Source organism: Mauremys mutica, chromosome 2 (assembly GCF_020497125.1).
Source record: "Mauremys mutica isolate MM-2020 ecotype Southern chromosome 2, ASM2049712v1, whole genome shotgun sequence".
NCBI classification, from domain to species: domain Eukaryota; kingdom Metazoa; phylum Chordata; order Testudines; family Geoemydidae; genus Mauremys; species Mauremys mutica.
In genome coordinates, this window is record NC_059073.1 from 188,254,808 (window position 1) to 188,279,277 (window position 24,470).

Consider the following 24,470-nt stretch of genomic DNA (forward strand, 5'->3'; position numbering starts at 1 on the left):
AAACCCCACATGGCAGATGTAACTTCACAACAAAGGCTGCTTTGGAGACGGGCCTGGAAGGGAACAGGGAGATTTCATTTTTGGCAGAGAACCTGCAAATATTATTACAACTTCAGGTAATTCATCTTTGTCAATAATTAGTGAAAAGCAGTATGACTGCCAAAACTGGCTTAAATGATTGATCTACTTGGGTAATGATATTACAGCTGATGAACTTGGCCACATAGGTTAGAAAGTCAAAATGAAAAAGATAATGAATAGCATTATGTAAATTAATATCTCGTCGGGTAAGGGTCAAAATTTAATTTTAACAGTACATTCTTATTCCTAAGAAATATTGTTATGACAAAAATTATTGAAATGGGTTAGATTAAATGTTATCGTAAACAAGCTTTTACTAGTACACCTCTACCCCGTTATAACGCGACCTGATACAACACGAATTCTGATATAACGTGGTAGAGCAGTGCTCCGGGGTGGGTGGGGTTGCGCACTCCGGTGCATCAAAGCAAGTTTGATATAATGCAATTTCACCTATAATGCAGTAAGATTTTTTGGCTCCCGAGGATAGTGTTATATCGAGGTAGAGGTGTATTCACCTAGCAAATGCTACTGCTAGAATAAAGGTTTTGAAGCCAGCTTTAAAAATCTCAGTTGTCTTTCAACCATAAGTCAATCAAATACTATTATTTAGTGCTGAAATGCACCCATGCTTGCTGCCACAGCAAGGATGAATGTTTTGGAAGAGTTAGGTGAGCATAAAGAACATTTAGGCCCAGTCCTGGAATTCTTACTCATGCAATTAATCCCTACTCCTGCAAGAAGTACCATTGCCTCAAGAGAGTGTCCCAGGAACACCAGAAGCTCTACTGTGGAATTCTCAATATGCTTAAAGCACCTTGCACTACACACCAGTCAGTTGACTGTGCCTGATACAGTGCCAGCTGAAGTCAATGGAAAAACTTGCATGCAGACCTAAAGCATTTTAAAGAAATGTTTTTCATGGAAGGCAGTGCCATTCAATGTTCATTACAATGCCAGGGAATCAACGGCAGTCTTAACTCTGCCCTCTTTTGACCCTTCTGCACACACCCCTTCACTTAACCAGATTTCCCCCCGGTGTTAGAAATTGAGGATATTTGGTCTAATAGTTTTTTGTGTCCAAAGAGGGTAGTTTGGGAAAGACTTGTGTACAGTAAGCCAGTCAAAGAGAATGATGGAAGGCTGGCAACCCTAGGAGGTCAGAATTAAGGTTGTTGGGCATGGTCTGTAGCAAACAGTAGTTGAAATGATAAAGTATGTGCTTGTGGGTGGATATGCTGCAATAATAAATAATAATAATTAATAATAGATGCATGTATTGCTAGGTGGTTTAACTTTTCTTTTCCTTGTGTTTGTGGGTTTGGGTCATGCATGTTGCATGTGTAGCAGCCATAACTGCTTCACAACAAAGTTTCCTATATTCTTGTCCTATATTTTTAAAGTATGTAATTAGGGGTGTGAAGTGCAGGAGAGGAGAGAGGGGTGGACTTGTGTGTGGGGGGGCGGGGTAGAAGGGCAGTAGGGGAATATTTCCTATGTCAGAAGCTGTGCATGGGCCTGTCCCTGTTATAGGATACAATCTGACAGAAAAGCATAGGTTTTCCTGGGGAAAGTTTTATGTGCAACCTACTCCCATTAATCAGGTTTGCCTGCACCTTTGTCCACCACCCACACATTGTTCAGACTTCTGATTGATGAGGGAGGTGTACAATCAGGCTTATCTGTGACCTAATTTCAATGTAAAACAAACCCATTGCATCAGTTCTCCTCAGGGCACACCTGTCTGTCAAGTTTTGTGAAGATAGACTATGTTGCTGAGAAATGTCAGTCAACAATGAAAATAGAACTGGGAAAAATTCAGCCAGAGACCAACTTCAAAGACTTCCTACTAAAAATATACGAGAAAAGCCAAACAAAAGCTCTGTAGAAAATTCTTTTGCTCTGCTCAGGAGCCACATGCTACATCATCTGTGTTTCCCCACTTTTGTATTAAAAAGTGAACACAGATTATAAAAAAGATGTGATCGACTATGAGCTATCTTTATTTTTCAATAATTGGTCATATATTTCTTTTTCATAAAGAGGCTTCTTCAAGCAACACAAAGTACTCAAGTCACAGATCATGCTGTCAATCCACTCAAATATGCTTACATTTTCTGAGATCAGAGAGCAGGCTGTCAAAGTAGTTAACAAGTGTGCTTCTTCGGTTCAATATTTCCAGAACTTTCTTTTAACATATATCATCTGTCAAACATAATCAGGAAAGAAATTATCTTGTCAGAAGCTTCATACTTATCTTCCTCACTGGAAGCTTGTAGGTTTCCATATCTTGGTTGGTTTTTTTCCAGTGCAAATTCCATGAAGGCTGTGCCCTTGACCCAGTATTAAGGCACTTTGAGCAGAATCAGAAATCAAGTTAGTGTAGTTGGTATGCATGCACTGTTCGGCAATAAGCTAAGCCCTCAGCCATAACAGAGGACTTTCTTTCAGTAGATTCCTATTTCTTTTCCACAGTCTGTATAATTAGTATTCTGTTTTCATGGATATATTCAGTATTATTGATAGGTGCTTGACATTTTTTTTCTTTTAAGGAAGAAAAAAAGGGAAAAGAAAGAGGAGAGACGCCAGTGCTGTGTGATTTCCCCTGCATAAAAGAGTCTAGCAGCATTTGTTGGGAAATGATGATGTTTCAAGGATTAGCTGATTGGAGTGTGCTGCAGATTTGATACACTCAGTGGCCAGTGTTTGTTAGAAAGGCTTTGACATAAACAACAGAGGGAAAGAGATATATGTATGACTACTTGGCTGATGCTTGGTGATTGGGATTGTGCAGTGAGTTTATTAATGTCTCTTGAGGTGGGAATGAGTAGGAAGAGCCTACTCAGATTACCTGGAGCGTACATGCTTGTCAGTGGTAAAGGAACCCCCAGGACCACAGCATAACATAGCACCAAAAACAGATGGTGGCGGGAAAGAGGAAGATGCAATAAATTTATTTCCTATCTGACACATTAAGTCGCACATCTCTCTGACCAGAACTTCTCCATGCTGGCCAGTGCGGTGAGTGACGGTCAAGGCTTTCCAAGGGCAGCTTGCCTCAGCCACAGTCAGGGAAGGAGAGAGAAACAATTGTTAAACAGAAAGTCCCACATAAGTGATTCAGTCCTTTAGCAAGGCCACCAAGTTCCTAAGTTTTCTTTGCTGCCTGTCCTGGGTTTAGGTAGATGCTTCCTAAGCCTCTTTTCTTCCTTGGATGAAAAGAGTAGGGAAACATTTCTTTCCCTAAAGAATGTAGGGGGAATCTTTGTAGCCAGCAAGTCCTCTGAGACAGTGCAAGCCCCGGGTCTAACTCTTTCACTGTCATCCCTATGCACTTCAGTGCAGAGTGTGGATACCCCATTACAAGGGGGCGAGGGTCAAAATGGCTCAGGAGGGTTTGCCTGATTCTCACCTCACTTATACCACTATGGTTGTGTTGACTTCAGTGGACTTGCCCCTGAAGTGCACCAGCAAAAGAAAAATCAGGCCAAAGGATTTGCCAAAGGAAGTTTCCATTATTGCCCTTGCTGAAGGGGTATTCTGCCTAAATTTAGTCACTAGCTTTTTGTACCAAGCTGTAGTCTTTCCACAGTTATAAGGGGAGATTGGCTATGTATGCTAGCCAATATCCTTATGCAATCAGCTTCTTTTGAGGCAAGCTTCTTCTACCTGCAAAGGGAAACTTGGATGTGTTGCCCTAGTGAGCCACATATAGTATGATGGGTCTCTAATCTCTCTACACCACCTATGCTCAAAGCTGACCGTGAAATGTCACTTCATTCTGCTCCCCACCACCCACTCCCTCAATATGCACCAGGCATCCTGAGAACCAACTACTGTGCATGTTGCCCAATTGCTGAGGCTGATTTACAAATCCATATTAGTGACAAAAAACAGCAGCAAAACATGCCTCCCTGATATCTTGTAAACTTTGTTTTAAGTGTACCGAAAAATAAATGAAAACTTTATATATGGCTTTGAGTATTTGAGTTCCATGGGAGATCTAGGTATTGCAAAGAGAAACAGCTTTTACTCTTCCAAAAGTTCCACAGAAATGACTCTCTAGTATGAAGGCTATCACAAAAAAGTTTAAAAATTTCACATAAATACTTTTCAATGGTGTTTCATGTCTTCCCAGGGGAATTTTTGTTCTTTAGAATCTTCAGCTTGGTAGGTTACTCTGCTTCCACTTGAATGGAATATTGGGTCTCTCCACAGAGTCCACAGCACACAACACACAGCAAACAATTACTCAGCACTGCCTGTCTTCATTCTCTACATGGAAATTTTTTTCATTCCCTAATATGCTGCTGTGATCCTTCAAAGCCCAGTACACACATCCTTAATGTGTGGAAGGAGAAATATAGTTCTGGAATAGCATTCAATGAAGTCATTTTGAAAGTTGGTTACATTTTCTTCACAGTACTACTTCATAGGGTACATTGATTGCAGTTCCTCAATAACCTTCATGTACATTAAATCAAAAAAAGGGAGAGAGAATTTAGCTGGATGCTTATGAAGGTTCCCTCTGGGCCTTCTCAGTGCTCCTTTTAGTTTCATTATACCAGCCTGAGGAGAACAAGTTCCTTAAGTTAATGGACTGTATGTAAGAAAAGAAAGTAAAACACCTGCCAGAGCATTGGTTAGATATTTGGTACTCAGATACCTTTGCTGAAAATTATTGCCTCGCGTCTCACCGTGTTTCTGTCTTGTGCTTTTATTTAACAATGCAGGTTGTATTATTTAACTAAAAAGTAAAAGGCCTGGCAAGCTGTTCCATAAAATTCCATCTAGTCCTGATGTCCATACTCTCACTATCATCACACTTTCCTTTCTGGAGTACTGGCAATACAATTTGAAACGTACTCCAGAACATATTAGTAGGGTGAGTGTGTGATCCAGTGCTATGGCTGAAATAACTACTCAGAGCTGTCAGTGAACTCCTGACTTAGGCCCCCACCCTGCAAATACTCAAGCAGATGCTTAACTTTAGGCATGATGGTACACCTGTTGAAGTCAATACAAGTGCTAGTGTGCTTAATGTTAGGCATATGCTCAAGTAACTTTCTAAATCAGGGCTTAAGCTTTGAATATCATAGAGCCTTCTTCTACACTATCCCCAAGCAGCTAACAACCTTCCTATATCACTCTGCCAGTCCACTCTATTCTTTACATAACTCCCTATTTAAGACAGTTCTTCTGTGTCTCTTACAAGAAGTGAATCACTCAAATATATATATTTTTTTTTAAAAAGCAAAACAAAAACAATGATATATCTCCTTTTTATGACCTCCCATTCCGGATTTCTCAAGGATCCTGTCTACTCTGTGTTTGCTTTGTTTAGACTGTAAGACTTTGGGGCAGATATTGTCTGCATTTTTTTTGTCTTATATGGCAAACAGTTATTAATAAATAATACTCAGACAATGTGTAACCACTGATACATATTTCTGAACTACTTAACATTGTTCATCATTTCTCAAGACAGGAGAAAGGCAATTCTTTGTTTAAAAGTGAATGGAACAAGAACTGGAAAACTCTGTCCAGGGACAGACACAATCCTTTATGTCTGGAGAAGAGATTCTTTGACTGAACAGTTGGGTTTGGCAGAAGAATGGTTGTAACCTTTATATTCCAGTAATGGTCTGGCACTATGTTAATGGGAAGCATGACGAGGTTCGGCATGGGAAAATCATGAAACTATGAATGTTACTGGTCACTGTCATTAGGCCAGTGATCCCTAGAGAGAAATCCACTGGCATGATTTCATTTTAAGACATTGCTAGGGATATACTGTAAAAATATTACTGTATAATATCAGGACAGATGCCTGAATCTTATATATTGTAGTTTGTTCATCTGTATTTGACAAAGTTTCATGTGTCATATGATGAAGATGGTAAAGTATAATTAACATGGAAAAAAATACGAGTGAAATAGTATCTCTGTTATTCAAAAACTAAAAGGCACCAAATTTACAAAATGTTCTAATCTTGTGGTATACAAAATACTCAAAGGTGTAAGGAAACCAGAAAGGTAAAGAAGTAGCAAAAAGAAAGGGGGAAGGCAAGAGAGAGAAAAAGGGGGAAAAAACTACGAATCTGATTTGGGAATTGTAGGAAGCAAACACGATCCACATTTAGTCCTTCTTAGAAATGCATAATATAACACTAACCCCTCTTTAGGCCTGATCTCGCAAGATTCTGAACACCTCTTGTGTGGTGCAGAGTGTCTCATCTCCTACTGAAAGCATTGGGAGCCCACATTGTTCAAAGGCCTGCTGTCCTGGGTCTACCCTCACTTGAAACTGGGGGGTTTCAAAGTGAGGACCCGCATGTCTTCCCCCACCCCAAAATCCTAGGGTAGGTACCCTTTGCTGCCACCACTGCGGTCAATACGTGGGCCGGGACACCCCTGTTTCCCCCCTGTCTCCCTTCAAAGACACTCCCTGGGAACACCGATCAACTCACAGAGGAGGAACCTTACCCCTCCCCTCTCTTCCCTCTCTCTAGCCTGCTCCGGAGAGAGAGATACCTTGATTCAAACTCCTTGAATCTCTCCACACAGGGAAGCAGCCCACTTCCCCTCTCTCTCTCTCCTAGCCACTTTGGAGAGATATACACCGAGTCAAATCCTTGACTCAACACAAAGAGGGACTCACTTCCCCCCTCCCCTTCCCTAGTCCTGGAAAGAGATACCTGATTCAAACTGCTTGAATCAAACCCAGGAGGACTGTCTCTTCCCCCCTCCCCTTCCCCTGAATTTCCACAAGAGAAGGAATTAACCAAGTCCAAAGAAAAGAAAGAATTTATTAAAGAACAAAAAGAAAATACAGAATCTCTATGAGCCCAAGCTGGACACTCATAGGGTATAACCTTATCAATCTCTGGAGAGAATTCCCCCTCCCCCTTTTCTCAGTAAAAGCAATATCAGCAAACAGGAATAAAGCATTTCCTTTAGCAAACACACAATTGCAAATATAGAAATCAAATCATAAGACTAATTCGCCTTTCTAATTAATACTCACTATTACATAGTAGAAACTACTCCAGGAGAACTTGGAGACATGACTGGTCTCTTTTAGATTCAAAAGATTTCTCTGAGCAAAACAAAGAAAACACAGACAAAAGCTTCCCTCCACAGAGATTTGAAAAAATCTTGTCTCTTATTGGTACTCGGGTCAGGTGGTCATCAGGTACTGCATGTTAACCCTTTACAGGTAAAAGAGACCTTAACCCTTAACTATCTGTTTATGACACCTGCAACCTCTGTGCAGGCTATGGCACACAAAAAAGCCATGGAGCCTCTCTGGGCATCCACCTCCCTTGTGGGGAGCATGCATCTGTGTTCATGCTCCACTCCCTATCAGTATCCGGCCTGAGCCAGTGAAGCTCATGATCCAGCCAGGGGACCAAATTCAGGGATGAATCCTGGTATGTGCCACTTGAGGTACATTGTGCCTATGCTAAGAAGACCTCCCTTGTACATGGAAGATGGGATGATGCTTGACTCATTGTGAAAGTCCTACTCCTCGCTCCAAACTCCTGCAGGGTTGAGAGAATCAATTATCACTCAGTAACCCCATCCCTGCTGCAAAAGCTCACTGTCCAAAGTTGCAATCCTGCCTTGTTTTCATGAGGGCAGGATTTGAGAAGACAAGAGCTACAAAAAGGACTCTCTGAATGAGTGAATGAATCTAATTAAACTTGTCAGAGTAAACTGATGGTGAATTGCAATAGTCTGATGAGAGCTGTCATATCCACCTGTGGAATCTACTATCTGACAGAACTGATTAGAGCCAGGCTGTTGCAGAATTAAGAATCAATATATTGCGGGGAATGCAAATATGAGTTCTTTGTAGATACAGTATTCCAGAAAGAACAAAGCTCCCCCAGGTCAATATGCAAACCAATGTTCTTCTGAAGTATCCATTCCCTTGGAATCACTGTGCAGTGCAGTCAGCAATCTCCTCTGATTGCTTCGTCTAGATAAAATCTGAGGTGGATCCTGTGTGGTGGCACAGTGCAGCACTGGATGCAATTCTCAGTCTGAAAGCTAGAGAGCTATGGGATTTCTTAGACTCATCAGAATGAATCCATGATGTCAGGACTTCTGGTGCTTCTGTGGCCATCAGTAGATTTCACATGTCCATTGTACAATTACTGAATTCCAGGTTATTACTCATTTTTGTTATAGCACAGAAGTTACAGCACTGTGTGAGACAATGTAATGCAATAAAAAGTTTAGAAATACAATTTCTTCTTAGTTACATTGTAAAGTATGGTTAGTGCCAAGTAATGCAGTGTCATCTCTTTTTTTGGCTTTGGCATTCTAATTATCAAATGGCAGTGTAAGGAAGCAATATGGTTTGTATACAATTTGAATAGCTCATTTTAGACATGGATTATACCAATATTTTAGAGGAAGGCTAAGACCTACACAAAGAAAATACAGGTGGCCTCCTCCTGTTGCACACAGCTGTAAAGTTATTAGAAAAGTATAATTTGTCTATGATAATATTCAGCTGGTGAAGCAGACAAGACAATCTGAAAGTAAAATAGATCGAATACAACCAGAGGTCACAGCCTACAAGGAAAATGAATGAGTTTACTAAATTAGGAATATTAAACACCCACTAGTGTTGCTTCCTGGAAAACAAATTGAAAAACATCATTCAGCCTAGTTTGGAGAGAAGAGACTCTTCTTATGTATTATCACTTGGAACACTTGCATGGAAGAGATCTTTGTTCCATTGGAGTTTGTCTGCTCCTGCTCTGAATAATAATAATAAAACAACAGCATGTCACATTTATATTGTACCTTTCATGAAGGAATGCTTTATGAACTTAGGCTCCTATTCTGCAAACACTTATGCACGTGCATAATTTTATTTACCTAAATAGTCCTGTTGACATCTACAGAACTGCTCATGTGTTTAAAGTTAAGCAAACACAAGTGCTTGCAGGAGAGAGGCACAAGGATCACTGTCTCTGGGGTAAAACACAAATAATGTTTAACAATGAAAGCAGTGAACAGGAGCAGCAAACAGGAGTTTTGTGAGGGAGTTCCCCGGGTGAAGGAAGAGTGACTACATGACCCTTGGGGTGAGTTTCCTGTCTCAGTCTGTTGAGTGCTTGCTTGCTGTTTGTCGTGTGCCTGCTTGACTGAAGTTTATAGTGGGGTCTGTTTTGGAGGCTGTATGCTGACCCAAGCAGGCCTGCTAGGCTAGGCTGGGAGCTTTCTAATAGGCTCTAGCCTGCTAGCCTTTGATCCCAGATCCCTTTAGGATCCCTTGACAAGGGGGCGGGACTATAGGGGTGTAAAAAGCCAGCTCCTAAGCAACCAGAGGAGCTAGCAAACAGGAGCAGCAGACGGGAGTTTTGCAAGGTTGTTTAGAGAGGGAGTCTGAGAGCCAGATATACCTAACAAACATACTCTAAACTTAGGCCAGTAACCTCTGCCCCAAAAAACAAAGAACAAACAAACAAATCCTGTGCAAGAGTAAAAATAACGTAGGCAGAAGTCCAACAACAGAGTGTGGGCTATCCAGTTTAGGGCACCAAATGCAGCATGTGTGATTACCTGCCTTGGTGGCAGGTGGAATCTGTGTGTGCATTCGGTGCAAGCAACTCATGGCCCTCAGTGACCAAATACAGGCTCTTGAGACCAGAGTGGCTGAGTTGGAGGAGCTAAGGAAGACAGAGAGGTACATACACAAGACTTTCCGGGACACAATGGAGTGGTCCTATCCCCAGTCTGACAGCTTCTGTGTTGTGGAGGAGAAAAAGTCTCAGGGAAGGAGAACATCAAGCTGAAGCAGAGGGAAATGATACCATAGTTGAGACCCTCCCTCAGATGATGTTATGATATCCTCTTTTACTAAGGATTCCCCTCCGGGAAGGGAACCCCAGTTATTAGGAAGAGACAAGTAATAATAATGGGGGATTCACTTATTAGAACTATAGATAGTTGAGTTTGTGATTATCAGGAGAACCGTATGGTGACTTGCCTGCCTGGTGCAAAGGTTGCAGAACTCTTGAGACATCTAGACAGACTTATGTGCACTGCTGGGGAGGAGCCAGTGGTCATGGTACACGTAGGTACCAATGACATAGGGAAAGGTAGGATATGGGTCCTGGAAGCCAAATTTAGGCTGCAAGGTAGGAGAGTGAAGTTCAGAACTTCTATGGTAACATTAGCTGAAATGCTTCCAGTTTCACATGCAGTGCCAGTTAGACAAGTAGAATTCCAGAGTCCCGGTGCGTGGATAAGATGATGATGCTGGGAGGAGGGATTGAGGTTTATTATTAACTGGGAAACCTTTTGGGAAAGGAGGAGCCTACACAAGAAGGATGTGCTCCACCTAAACCAAAACGGAACTAGACTGCTGGCATGTAAAATTAAAAAGATCATAGAGGAGTTTTTAAACCAAAGATCTCAGGAAAGTCCACAGGTGCAGAGGCACACACAGTTCAGACAGAGACAACCTTTAGAGGAGGATTTATTACAGAGGATACTCTATATCAGGGGTCGGCAACCTTTGTCACTCAGCCCATCAGGGTGATCTGCTGGTGGGCTGAGAGACATGTTGTTTACGTTGACTGTCCGCAGGCACAGCCCCCCGCAGCTCCCAGTGGCTGCGGTTCACCATTCCTGGCCAATCAGAGCTGCAGGAAGTGGCGCAGGTTACAGAGACATGCTGGCCGCTGCTTCCCGCAGCTCCCATTGGCCGGGAACGGCAAACCACAGTCATTGGGAGCTGCAGGGGACTGTGCCTGCGGATGGTCAATGTAAACAATATGTCTCATGGCCCGCCACCAAATAACCCTGATGGGCCGCATGCTGAAGGTTGCAACCCCTGCTCTATATCCTAGTACAGAGGAGAGAATAAAAGTTGATGAAATTCAGATAGGAACTGAAAAGAAACAGCTACATGAAAAAGAATCCTATTCAATTATATAGCATGAAGGCAGACAACTAAATAGTGACACATTTTATAAGTGTTTGTGTACAAATGGTTGAAATCTAAATACTAAGATGGGTGAACTTGTGTGTCCAGTACTAAATGAGAATATTGATATAATAGGCATCAGAGAAACTTGGTGGAACAATGATAATCTAGGGGAAATAGTAATTCCAGGGTACAAAATACATTGGAAAGATAGAGTCGATTGTGCTGCTGGGGGAGTGGCACTATATGTAAAAGAAAGCATAGCGTCAAAAGTAGTAAAAATCTTGAATGAAACTGTACCATATAATCTCTATGGATAGAAATGTCATGCTTCAACAATATAAGTATAGCAGTAGGAATATACTACCGACCACCTGACCAGGATGGAGTTGGTGATTGTGAAATGCTCGGGGAGATTAGAGTGTTTACAAAAACAGAAAACCCAATAATAATGGGGGATTTCAGCTCTCCTCATATTGACTGAGACCATGTCACTTCAGGGTGGGATGCACAGACAACATTTCAAGACACCACTAACGACTGCTTCTCAGAGAAGCTAGTCATGGAACCCACAAGGGGAGAGGCAATTCTTGATTGAGTCCTAAGTGGAGCACAGGATCTGGTCCAAAAGGTGAATATAGCTGAACCTCATGGTAATAGTGACCATAATATAATTAGATTTAAAATCCCCGTATGGGGGAGGGGGGGAAATGCCCCCAAAAAACCCAACCCCAACATGGTAGAATGTCACAAAACATAAGGAGTCTAATTAAATGGAAATTGAAAGGAACAGTCACAAGAGTGAAATGCCTGCAAGCTGCATGGAAATTATTTTAAAACACCATAATAAAGGCTCAAACTAAATGTATACCCCAAATAAAAATTAAATTCTGAGGACTAAATAAATGCCACCATGACTAAACAGAGTAAAAGAAGTGGTTAGAGGCAAAAAGCCATCCTTTAAAAATTAGAAGTTAAATCCTACTGAAGCAGATAGGGGCATAAATTCAGAAAAGCCAAGTGTAAAAGTATAATTAGGCAGGCCAAAAAAGAATCTGAAGAGCAATTAACAGAAGGAACAAAAACTAACAGCATTTTTTAAGTGCATCAGAAGAAGGAAGCCTGCTAAACAATTAGTGGAGCCACTGGATGATTGAGGTGCTAAAGGAGCACTCAAGAGCACAGTGGAGAAGCAAAATGAATTCTTTGTATTGGTCTTCACTGCAGGAACTGTCCTGGATTGAAATGTCAATAGAAAAGGCTTTGCAATAAATTGATAAATTTAACTATAATAAATCACCAGTATCAGATGGTATTTACCCAAGTGTTCTGAAGGAACTCAGATATGAAATTGTAGAAATACGAACTATAGTATGTAACTTGTTGCTCAAATAAGCCTCTAACCAAGATAATTGGAAGACAGTTCGTGTAACACATTTTTTTAAAAAGTCTCCAACAGCAACCCTGGCAATTACAGGGTTACTAACCTCAGTACCAGGCAAATTGGTTGAAACCATAGTAAAGAACAGAATTATCAGACACATAGAGGAACACAATATGTTGGGGAAGAGCCAACATGGCTTTGGCAAAGGGAAATCTAACCTATTAGAATTCTTGGAGGGTGTCAATAAGCATGTGTACAAGGCTGATCTGATCTCTATAGTATACTTGGACTTTCAGAAAGCCTTTGGCACTGTCCCACACCAAAGGCTCTTAAACAAAGTAGGCAATCATAGGGTAAGAGGGAAGGTCTTCTCATGGATCAGTAACTGGTTAAAAGGTAGAAAACAAAGGATAGGAATATATAGTCGTTTTTCACAATGGAAGGAGGTAAATAGCAGCCTCCCCAAGGATCTGTACTGGGAACTGTGCTATTCAGCTTATTCATAAATTATCTGGAAAAGGGGATGAACAGTGAGGTGGCAAAATTTACATACATTACAAAATTACTCACAGTAGCTAAGTCCAAAGCTGACTGCAAAGAGCTACAAGGGGATCTCACAAAACTAGGTGACTGGGCAACAAATGGCAGATGAAATTCAATGTTGATAATGCACATTGAAAAATATAATCCCAACTATACATAAAATGACAGGGTCTAATTTAGCTGTTCTCACTCAAGAAAGAGATCTTGTAGTCATTGTGGAGAGTTCTCTGAAAACATTGGCTTATGTACAGCTGCAGTCAAAAATGCTAACAGAACGGTAGAAACCATTAGGAAAGGGACAAATAATAAGACAGAAAATATCATAATGCCACAATTTAAATCCCTGGTATGCCAACACCTTGAATAATATGTGCAGTTCTGGTCGCTCCATTTTAGAATATGATAGAGGTCTATAAAATCATGAATGGTGTAAAGAAAGTGAATAAGGAAGTGTTATTTACCTCTTCACATAAAACAACACTATGGGTTATGCAACAAAATTAATAGGCAGCAGGTTTTAAAATAACATAAAGAAGTACTTTGTCACACAATGCACAGTCGACCTGTGGAACTTATTGCCAGGGGATGTTGTGAAGGCCAAAAGTATAATTGGGGTTAAAAAAAAAATTGAATAAGTTAATGGAGGATAGACCCATCAATGGCTATTAGTCAAGATGGTCAGGGATGCAACCCCATGCTCTGGGTATCCCTAAACCTCTGACTGCCAGAAGCTAGGACTGGACAACAGGAGATGGATCACTCAATAATACCCTTGCTCTGTTAATGCCCTCTGAAGCTTCTGGCATTGGCCACTGTCGGAAGACAGGATACTGAGCTCGATGGACTATTGGTCTGACTCAGTATGGCCATTCTTATGTGCTTATTAGTGCACAGCAACAAAACACAATATTTTCAGCAATGAAATGAAGAATATCTAATCCAGATGAAATTGCCAGGGGATTTTAATGATCCAAGTTAGAATTTGTTCAGGAAACCAGCATTAATACCTCTGACAGTTATGACATATGCACTGGGATCTTAACATCCACAAGTTATCAGAACCTCAGGGTTACATCTTACCCAAACCAAAGGACCTCACGCAGCACAGTGTCTCTTAGCACCATGCTGAGGCATTGTTTCATAACTGACTCAGAGGGAGAGCATTATGTACTGAGTCATCATCGGCTCTTCCTGGATCATTTAAGTGATTCTGGAGAGCTCACATTCACGTACTGACCAATCCTGACTCTGCTTCCAGTTTGAACCTGTAAGATCTCACATAGCACAATATGGCAGTGAAATTATCTAATTAAACAATAAAACTTGTTTGTGACATCATAGTAATCTCCTAGGACAATAATTGTGATGTCCCACACAAAGATTGCAGAGTAACAATACCCATGGGGACCAAATGAACATCTATCATTGCCTTCAAAGATCTAGTTTCATATAAGGTCTTAAATAACTAAAGCAGCAAATCAAGCAACAAGGGAGAAAAAAACTGGAAATCCTATAAATTACTGTATGTTTGTATGAACTGTTTCTAATGAAGGTTCTTAAATTCATGGCTTTGGTCCTTTGAATTATAATGTGGTCCCACACTCTACCACTCAAAGATGTGAGGTGTCTCTGTTCTATGACTTAATAATCAGTGCAGCTCCATTAACTCTATTTGAGGGCTTGGCCACACCTGCAAGTTAAAGTGCAATAAAGCAGCCCTGGGCGCACTAGTTCACTACACGTCCACACTGGCAAGGAACGTAGAGCGCTTTGACTCCGCGGCTACAGCGCTGCTGGTACTCAACCTCGGCAAATAGAATAACGTTTGCTGCGCCCCTGCTAGAGTGCCATGGCGCCAGTGTGAACGGGGTGTTGCATTACTGAACTGTGATTGGCCTCTGGAAATGTCCCATAATCCCCTTAAGTCAAGTGTCCACTCTTGTCTTTGTTTTGAATCACAGCAGGAATGAGGATATGCCCTTTGAAAGCTCCGTTTCTGACAGCTGGCTGCTTATCTGCCCAAGACAAAGCAACATTACTGTGGAATGCTGTGAGTGAGAGAGAGAGGCGGGGGGGAGGAGGGGAGGGGAGGTCTGCTGCTATCTGAACTTACAAGACAGCATGCTGACACGCTCTCAGCCCCCCAAAAACCCACTCTCTCTCCCCCCACATACACACAATATACTCCCTGTTACACTCCACCCCACACCCCCATTTGAAAAGCATGTTGCAGTCACTTGCATGCTGGGATAGCTGCCCATAATGCACCACTCCCAATGCTGCTGCAAGTGTGGCCACACCAGTGCACTTGAAGCTGTCAGTGTGGACAGACTGGAGAACTTTCCCTACTGCACTGTACGAAGGCTGGTTTAACTCACAACACTCTACATCAGCAAGTGTAGCCATGCCCTGAGTTACACTGATTTAAACCAGCAGAGCATCTCAGCTTTTTTCAAGCTTCTCCATGAGGTATCAGTGAGGTCTTTAAAGTTCAGATGAAAACACCATATGTGCCTTTACATCAAGAACAACCTTTATATAAAGTTTAATGAGTACACTGGCTTCTGAGATTCAGTAGTAGCTTGCAGTAAAAAACAATCCGCAGAGCTGTAGCCCCATTTTTTTTACCTGTAGTTGGAAGTTTGTTGTTTGCTGAAAGCTTTTCCTCAACTGGTTCTTCTGCTTTGTACTGATTCTGAATAATTAACCATTTATCAAGTTGTAGAACAGAGACACCTCACATGCTTGGTTGGGAGAGAGTGGCATCATATTAAAATTCAAAGAACCAAAGTCATGCATTTTACTTGTTAATGTGGAAGTAGAGAAAGAACTGACGGGATCTTAATGCATGACAGTCTCCATTAGCAAGAGTTAGGCCAACTGTAACCCTAATAACACGAGATTTGTAGAAGCGAGGATTGTGTGGAGCGAGTGGAAAAGAACTGTGTGAGAAGTTGTTTTGACCTTGTGTAGATAATATGTAGATAATACAAAATGTAGACTTGAGTCTCTTAAGTGATAAAAACAAGATATTAGGATGACCTATGTATAAACAAAATGCAGCTGTTGCTTATTATTGTCTGGAACAAAAGTATAAATGCTGCTGTAATTGTTTACCTGTTGAGAGACCTGTCTATGAAGGGGAGACCCTATGTCCTAGTGCACTCTATCCCTGCTGTAGCTGCTAAACAGAATAAAGTATCAGACTTTGCTGTACCCAACCAAAAAGTGAGAACTAAGTTTTTCTCCGACATTAATGGTATGATTATATTTTTTCTTCTTCACAAGCAACTGGTAAAAAGCTACTCAGAGTCCGTTAATCATCCATATGAGCCTTCTGTATATCAAACAATTGTTCAGGTATGACTTCTGAATAAGCACTCAGGACCATGCATTCCATTTAAAGTGTTTCTGTTTAAAGCAGAGGCAGTGTCAGAGGCTGCTCTGTTTAGCAACGCTCTTGTGATAGCTCTGAATGTCCCTCAGCATCATATATACCTGCCCAAAAGTCAGAGCAATGTCACAAATACATTGAACATCTACTGTCTAGGTTGTATCTGCGGAGGCATGGTGGATGCTACACTTGAACGAAAAACTAACCTATCACTCTTGCACATAATAATGTGGACAGAATGCTCTTTAAACAGGTGCTATTGAGTTTGAAAAGTGAGAAAGAGAAGAAAGACAATTAAACAATATAAAATGCAATATATGTATAGCTATATTGAACACATACTGAAATAAGATGTATATAATTCAACTAATCAAGGAACTGTTTCTTAAACAGAATAATTAAGCCCTTTTACCCTTTAGAATTTGCGTAGTCCTCCTGGACAATATCGCATCTATAGGTATGTGTGGACGAGTATCATCTCAAGATATTAAACTTACCACCAACCCTTTATAATACTAAATAAGCATTTGGGCACATGTAATAGATATGACATATTTTGCAGAACTGTTTCTGAACCTCACTGCACAAGGATAAGGACTGGTGACTGCCTTCAATACTCATTGTGGGGTCTAATTTTCAAAGAACTTGGGTGCACATAGAATATTTATTTACAAAGAAGACTTCTGAGTGAATACAGACAGGCTGAACACTAGGCCTGGCCACTAAATGACCAAGGGGCCCATAAGCTGAATATGCATATTTATGGGGTGCAGGCACACCAGAGGGATTTTTAATGAAACCTAAACAATGTAAGACTATGGGATTTGTGCTTCTAAACAGAGCACATTGAATTTTTTCCATAGAAATATTCAACTTTTTGGCTCAAGACCAAAAAACAGAATACTTCAGCAGAAAACCAAAATATTTGTATTCAGAAATGCTGTCATGGTCCCTCATGGAACATGTAGTGTGGGTGTCTCATGTTTCCATTTGCCTTTGTATGCTAGGCTCCCTGGTCATAGATTCCAAGGCCAGAAGAGACCATTATGATCATCCCGTCTGACCTCCTGTATAACAAAGGATGTAGAACTTCCTCAAGATAATTCTTACAGAATATTTTTAAAAATTAAAAAATTGCCAGTGATGGAGAATCCACCAAGACCCTTTGTAAATTGTTCCAAGGGTGAATTATTCTCATTGTTAACAAAAATATATATGCCTTATTTCCACTCTGAATTTGTCTAACTTCATCTTCCAGCCATTGGATAGTGTTATATCTTTCTCTGATAGACTAAAGAATCCATTATTAAATATTTGTTTTCCATGTAGATATTTACATATTTACACCCCTTAACCTTCTCTTTAAGCTAAATAGATGAGCTCCTTGAGTCTATCACTATAAGGCATGTTTTCTAATCCTTTAATCATTCTTATGGCTCTTCTCTGAACCCTTTTCAATTTATCAACATCTTTCTAACTGTTGACACCAGAACTGGAGTTAGTATTCCAGAAGTCACACCAGAGTCAAACAGAGATAAAATAGCCCCTTTACTCTTATTCAAGATTTCTTTGTTTATGCGCCGCAGGATTGCATTAACTCTTTTGGCCATAGTGTCACATTGGGTATTCATGTTCAGTTGATTATCCACCACAACCTCCAAATCCTTTTCAGGGTCATTGCTTCCCAGGATATAATAATGGCTCACACTCTATGTTCCTAGATGATTACATTTACATTTAGTTGCTTGCACCCAGTGGACCAAGTTGACCAAGTGATCCAAATTGTTTGGAATCAGTGACCTGCCCTATTCATTATTTACCAATCCCCTAATTTGTGTCATCTGCAAACTTTGTCAGTGATGATTTTATGTTCTCTTCTAGGTCATTGATACAAATATTAAATAGTGTGGGGACAAAAACTGACCCCACTGGAAACACACCCACTTGATGATGGTTTCCCATTTACAGTTACAGACTACATCTCTGATGATGCACCATGGCCTCTCCTCATGGTGAGGAAAGCAGCTAAATCATGGAAGTACCTGGCCATTGTGAAGCATGGCAGACTTGGCAGACATGGTCTGGTTGAGGAGCCTGACCCATGGAAGAGAATGAAGACATGAGGAAATCAGGTACTGTGGCAAGATATCTGAATGGAAATCTTTTGGTTCTAGTGTGTTTGTTTTTGATGAAAAATCAAAATTGTCTACAGAAATTAGGTATTTTGCATGAAAAAAAGTGTAATTGAAAGCCCAATCTTCTGCCAAAAAATTGTTTAGAATGATTTTTTTTTACTAGCCCTACTTTTAATTAACTTGGGGTATGTCTACACTGCAATGTAAACCAGGATTCAAACTCAGACTCAAGCCTAATCCCCTTTCCACCTATATGCTAACCCAGGGTTTGGACCCAATGTCTCAGGACCCACAGGGGGTAGGGTCTGAACCTGAGTCAAGCCAGGACCCAGGTTCAAACCCTATTGGTTTGCAGTGAAGTTGCAGTCCTACTGGACTTGTGCTCTGGGAGTCCTTCAACAGTGTTTCACAATCCCAGGGGCTGACTTTGTCCTCTGCACACTCAAGTTTTCCCACACCACTAACAAAGGGAGGATTCAAGGAAGTCTGAGATATGGGTGGTTGGATTCGGGCTTGCTTAATGCAGTGTAGATTCTGGAGCCCTAGATTGGGACCCAGGATTCAATAATTCCTAACTCGGGGTTACAAATGAATATAGATGCTCAAGTCCTAGGTTAACAAACCCTGGGTCTGTTAACTTCATTTCCGCTAACTCTGGGCTTACATTTCAGTGTAGACATAGCCTTAAGTGGTTGTGAAAAACCCACCCTTTGAAAAGGAGCTCTGGAATGCTAGGAATTTTTGCTGCCTGGTAACCTTGGGACTCTTGGGAACCCTCCCTTAAGCCTGGCAGTCCCAAGAACAGTGAAGGCATCTCTTGTCCGGCTGCACTAGGCTCTGTTGGAACATGCTTTGAACAACATGTTTTATTTTAACAAAGTGAAACTTTAACATATGTGGGGGATAAACATTAAGGGACAGACTCTGCTCCCTTACATTGAAAAGAACTTTCTTCAGCAAGAAGTCACATTTAAATCAATGAGACTATTCAGTAAATACAGCATCATTTAGTCATCCCATACATATGCAGAGTTCCCTAACTTTCCTCTGAAGTACCTAATATTGGCCATTGTCAGTGACAGGATACTGGATGAGATGAAGCTTAGTTCAAATCACTATGTCAATCCCTTTAGTCCTATTTCTGAATGAGAAAACATTAGAAAGAAATATTAGTAGATTTCAAATTACACTGAAAATATTGATTGTCAAGTGAAGTCCGGATGGTAGGCTACCACCGCCACACTCACCCTACAATAAAAATAAAAATAAATGCCTTTAAACTGATTCTACCATGGAATGCTAGCACTAACTCATCACCTCATGATCTTCCATATGGACCTACACAGGCATCTAGGGACCTGCTGCCATTTGTGGCAGGCTGAATGGAGAATGTGGCTGGCCAGAGATGGTGATTTGCCAGCCTCTGTTCATTCCCTATCCTGGGTCTCACTATAATAGTCTCTGGATCCTTGAGGAAAATACAGGAGAGAGAAGAAAAACATAATTTTATCCTACACACCGAGCCCAAAGTTGCAGGCCCATTCAGCCATGGATTTTGCCTTAGTGTTTGCAGCAACTTTGGGCCTGCAACAGTGAACATGAGCATTAATACATTTATTCAATGTTGCAAATGAGCTACCCAACTCTTGGAGTACCACATCATCCATAAAAGGGCAGTGGAGATTATGATAAAGAACAAACCTCCAAGCGGAAAGCAGCTTTCCAACTACATCATGATGCCCATCTGGAATTGCATAAGGACATAACTCCTTACAATGCATGTAGGGATAAGGCAGAACTAAGGACTAGAAGAAAACATTTAGAGTAGCATAGCATAGTATGCCCACTACTAAGCCAAATGCCTGCCCTTACTACTGATTTCCTTGTAAAAGGCTATGTGGCCATACTCCTAACCATACTAAAAATTTGTTACCATAGACTACTAGGTTGTTAAGGACTGTGTATGCAGCTGTTGGGCTAATTCCAGTGGTTTCTCTTCTGCCACCACTCCCACGCCCTTCTTTCTTTTTCCCCAGATACACCCTCCCAGTTCCAACACTCATATCCTCAGATGCTGCCTCCTTGAAACAGGAATGCCTTACACAGTAGCCAATACAGGGATGACTGGAGATCTTCTCCACCTCTTACTAAAATCTTGCATCTTCTAGAACCAGGACTAGATGTGTGACTAATTCAGCTTAAGCATGTCACACTTAATTCTGAAAACAGGCAGCATGTGGCCATCTTTAATGTCATAGCCACAAGTCCATCCATTTCAATCCATCCTTTGATGTGCAGAAGCTCTGACTAAGATTTTCACAAGTGACTAATGATTTTGGATGTCCAACCGGAGACTGATCTTCAGAAAGTGCTGAACATCAACCCTCTAATAATCAGGTCCTTTTAAAATATCTGAAGTTGAGCACCCAAAACATAAGGTACACAAAACCATTAGTCACTGGTGAATTCCCAGTATAGGACTCCACACTTTCCCAAGCTATTAAAAATTTTCCCTGTGTCAATGGAATATGCCTTTTCAATATCAAATATTGCAGCTTCATCCCAGCATGTTGTTTTATTTAAAATATTACATTGCGTTGAGTGCACAATACGTTACAGTAGCTAGTAACTTAAGTGTGATCCTCTGTGACTAACTTTCAAAGTACAGTAGTATGAGAGAGTCATATGCATGTCTTTTTATGATTAAAAAGGATAGAAGCACAGAACGTAATGGGCTGCATCCTGAAAAGTCTAAGCCATAATGCAGCCAATATTGCACAGAAACAAGCATTTATTTTCAGGGATTCTGTAGCCATAGTAGATTTAGTATGCATATAAGTTCTGATAAAAATTACCCCGAGTCTATCAAGAACTGCTTCTGCAATCTCTTATTCATGCTGCCAAAATCGGTAATAATCTGCCATAGAATTTTAAGGTGTCTGCTAATAACACATTTAAAACAAAAAAAGTAATTTAAATGTTTGAATTAAACTGCCCACTCGTCAAGGATATATAGAGGAATGGTTTCCACTCTGCCTTTATCTAACTGTGGGTTTGCCTTTGCTGCCCTTATTCCTACAGACCAGTATGTAATTTGGTGATTAAAGCTATTGATTGAGAGTAACCTTCATCCATTACCCTCCATTAATAATTAGCAGAATTGAAAATAACAATCCATAAGGCCTCAAGACATGCTTGTAATGAGATGTGAATCTCAATAGGTTGTCCTATGGTGAATGATAAAGAAGTGAACTGAGTTCAGACCAAATTAAATGGCTCTTTTTAATGCTCCTTTTTGGCTTTACTGTATTTCCAGTTGTGTGATCTTCCCATGTGCGGTCTGGAAACTGTGAAGGGGCTCATGACAAAAATGTGTAGAAACCAGTTCACATACACATTAACATGTTAACTGTGAATAGCAGGGGCCAGTGTGGATAGACTCAATGAGTAATTTTTTTACCAAGAGGTTATGACACGTTCAAAGAGTCACCTAAAGGCAACCTGTCTGAGCAGCAGTAGGAGGGGGAGACAATAGCTGCCAATGGCCTTCCATCCATCTATGTTCTAATAATGAGCAACTGAGTTGTCCCGTTGTTAACTGTCCAGGTGAAACCCAAGGCCATGACAGACTCATGCAATTCCTAGCCCTGTGGCCTTTTGCATGCTACTGCATGAGGAGATCCTAAGCATCATAACACGTTTAATACAATAGCCTTGGATGAGTAGTCTGCAGGGATTGAACTCTGGATCTCTGGAGCTAAAAGCATGCAACCCTACTGCCTCAGCTAAAATGGCACATCTCTGTGACTTCAAAGCAGCCATCAGCCTATATGTGGCCCAGTCTCATACCAAGAAAAGAGAGCTACATTGTGTAACCATGCACCTCACAATCCCCCTGGCTCTGCAAGCTTGTGTTAGATCAGGTCTAATTGAGGCAACATTCATTTTATTCATATCTTCATTTAGAGCAGTGATTATGCAATTCAAAAGTCTGAGTAATACCAGAACTGGACAAAAATATATGAAATAAGAAACAACATTATTACTTGTTCTTTTACATCTTCTGTCCTTGAAATTATCTTTCTGTTCCTGACCATATTACCCAAGTTGTAGGTATTACTTTTCTCTGTTTCTTTCTTCATTTTTCCTATTAAAAACAGCTAAATAAAATGTATATTCATTTGGTAAATGTGGCTTTTAGTGGTGCATTTGCAGTAGGAAATACTTATTTAAAGGATAGGAATTCTAGGCATGTGGTGCTTGGAGCAATTTGAAATTACTGGAGTGCTACTGATTTATAAATTAGTACTTGTAAGTGGCTCAAACAGAATCCTTGTGGTTCAATATAACTCTTGTTAAATTGGCTATTTGAAGAGAATAAACACTGGAAATTGAAAGAGAACATTGCCTATTTCTTGTAGATAGGTCTCCTGGAAGTTAGCTGTCCTATAACATTTATTTAACAAAGGGAAAAGGATGCCTGCATGCTTAGTTTAAAATCAGTTTTTGTGCTTTGATAATTGTACAGCATTCATAAGTGGGTCAAAGACGTGCCATAATATGTTCTTGAAAAGGTTTAAATGGCCAGTCTCACATTCACTGCTAGAAAATGAAATGCATTTAGGCCAATCTATGCACTAAATACTTGATAAACAGCTAAATTATTTAAAGTTTTTTAAAAATAATAAATCTAAAACTGAGGCAGATTTTCACCCTCAATTCCACTCCTTATGCACTGCACAGTATTTGCTCCAACATGAGGACTAAGATCTGTGTGGCTATATCTGCCTACCTTTATGCATGCAGTTGCCACAGTTCCATATGTATTTGCACATGCAAATCATGCATTTGCACATGCAAATTAGTATTCAGACTCATTTCCTCATGCAAATGTCTAACTTGTGTGTCCAGTCATATTAACTGCATGTGTCAATATGGATGCACAAATATATATAAAATGTATGCTGTTATGTCCAACTTTATGGAATTCTCTCTCCCTCTCAGGTATCCTCACTGCCTGTTTTAGAGTTCAGATCCATTCCCTCTACCAACCTCTTTATTCCTTTGTATAGACTCTCTGATAGTGACAATAACGAGTCATGCTCAGGTCAGGACTCTTCATGCAAATATCTTGTTCTGAGTGTTAGATTTTACTTTTGTGCTATTTTTTCCCCACTTACTAAACTTTGTAGTTTTATTTTGTCTCTCTGGCATGATTTTAATAATCTATTTCAGGCAATTTATTTACAGTCAAATAGGGTATTTAGGCTTCAGATAGGAAGGAACAACCTCCTGGGTGAGCATAAGTTAGCTTGTATTGTTTTCGAGGTATTTTTAAATTGAGCAGTTTTGATTGATCAACTTTTTTACAGTTTTAATACATATGGTTTACGTTTCACAGGTTTTGCATTTGTGAACACTTATGAGATGCAAACTTTGGCAGTTTTGGATCATTTCCACCTAAAAAGCCTTCCCTTCTTAAATGAAGAGGAAGGCAATCACCCACAACAACTTAGACCACATTGGTTTGAAACTTGACCAACATATGCCCAGATTTACAAAACTTTTGGGGAACTTTGGGCTGAATTTCAATGTAATCTGGGTGGAGATTCAAGCAAACTTGTCCTGTGCTCTGAGTATATAATTCACCCTGAAACCTGGTATGTTTTATATGACTTTGCCTCTACCTTGGTCCTTCCCATCCAGTCTAAGGAAGTTTCACCTCTCTATCTTGGCATATAGGTCTCAAATAGCTTGATTGGTTTTGTCATTTGTTCCTTTCTATTTGACTTGCTGGGAAGGATAAATGATTAATTTGTTTCATCATTTTATGAATTTATTGATGGTAGAGTTGTTTTCTCCTCAGCCATCTCTCTTGCTTTCTTAATGAAAAACAACAACAACAACAACAAAACAGTGCTCCGTTTTATTTGCCTCAGATTGTGCAACACCTTAGGGACCTAATGTTTTAACAACTTCCAT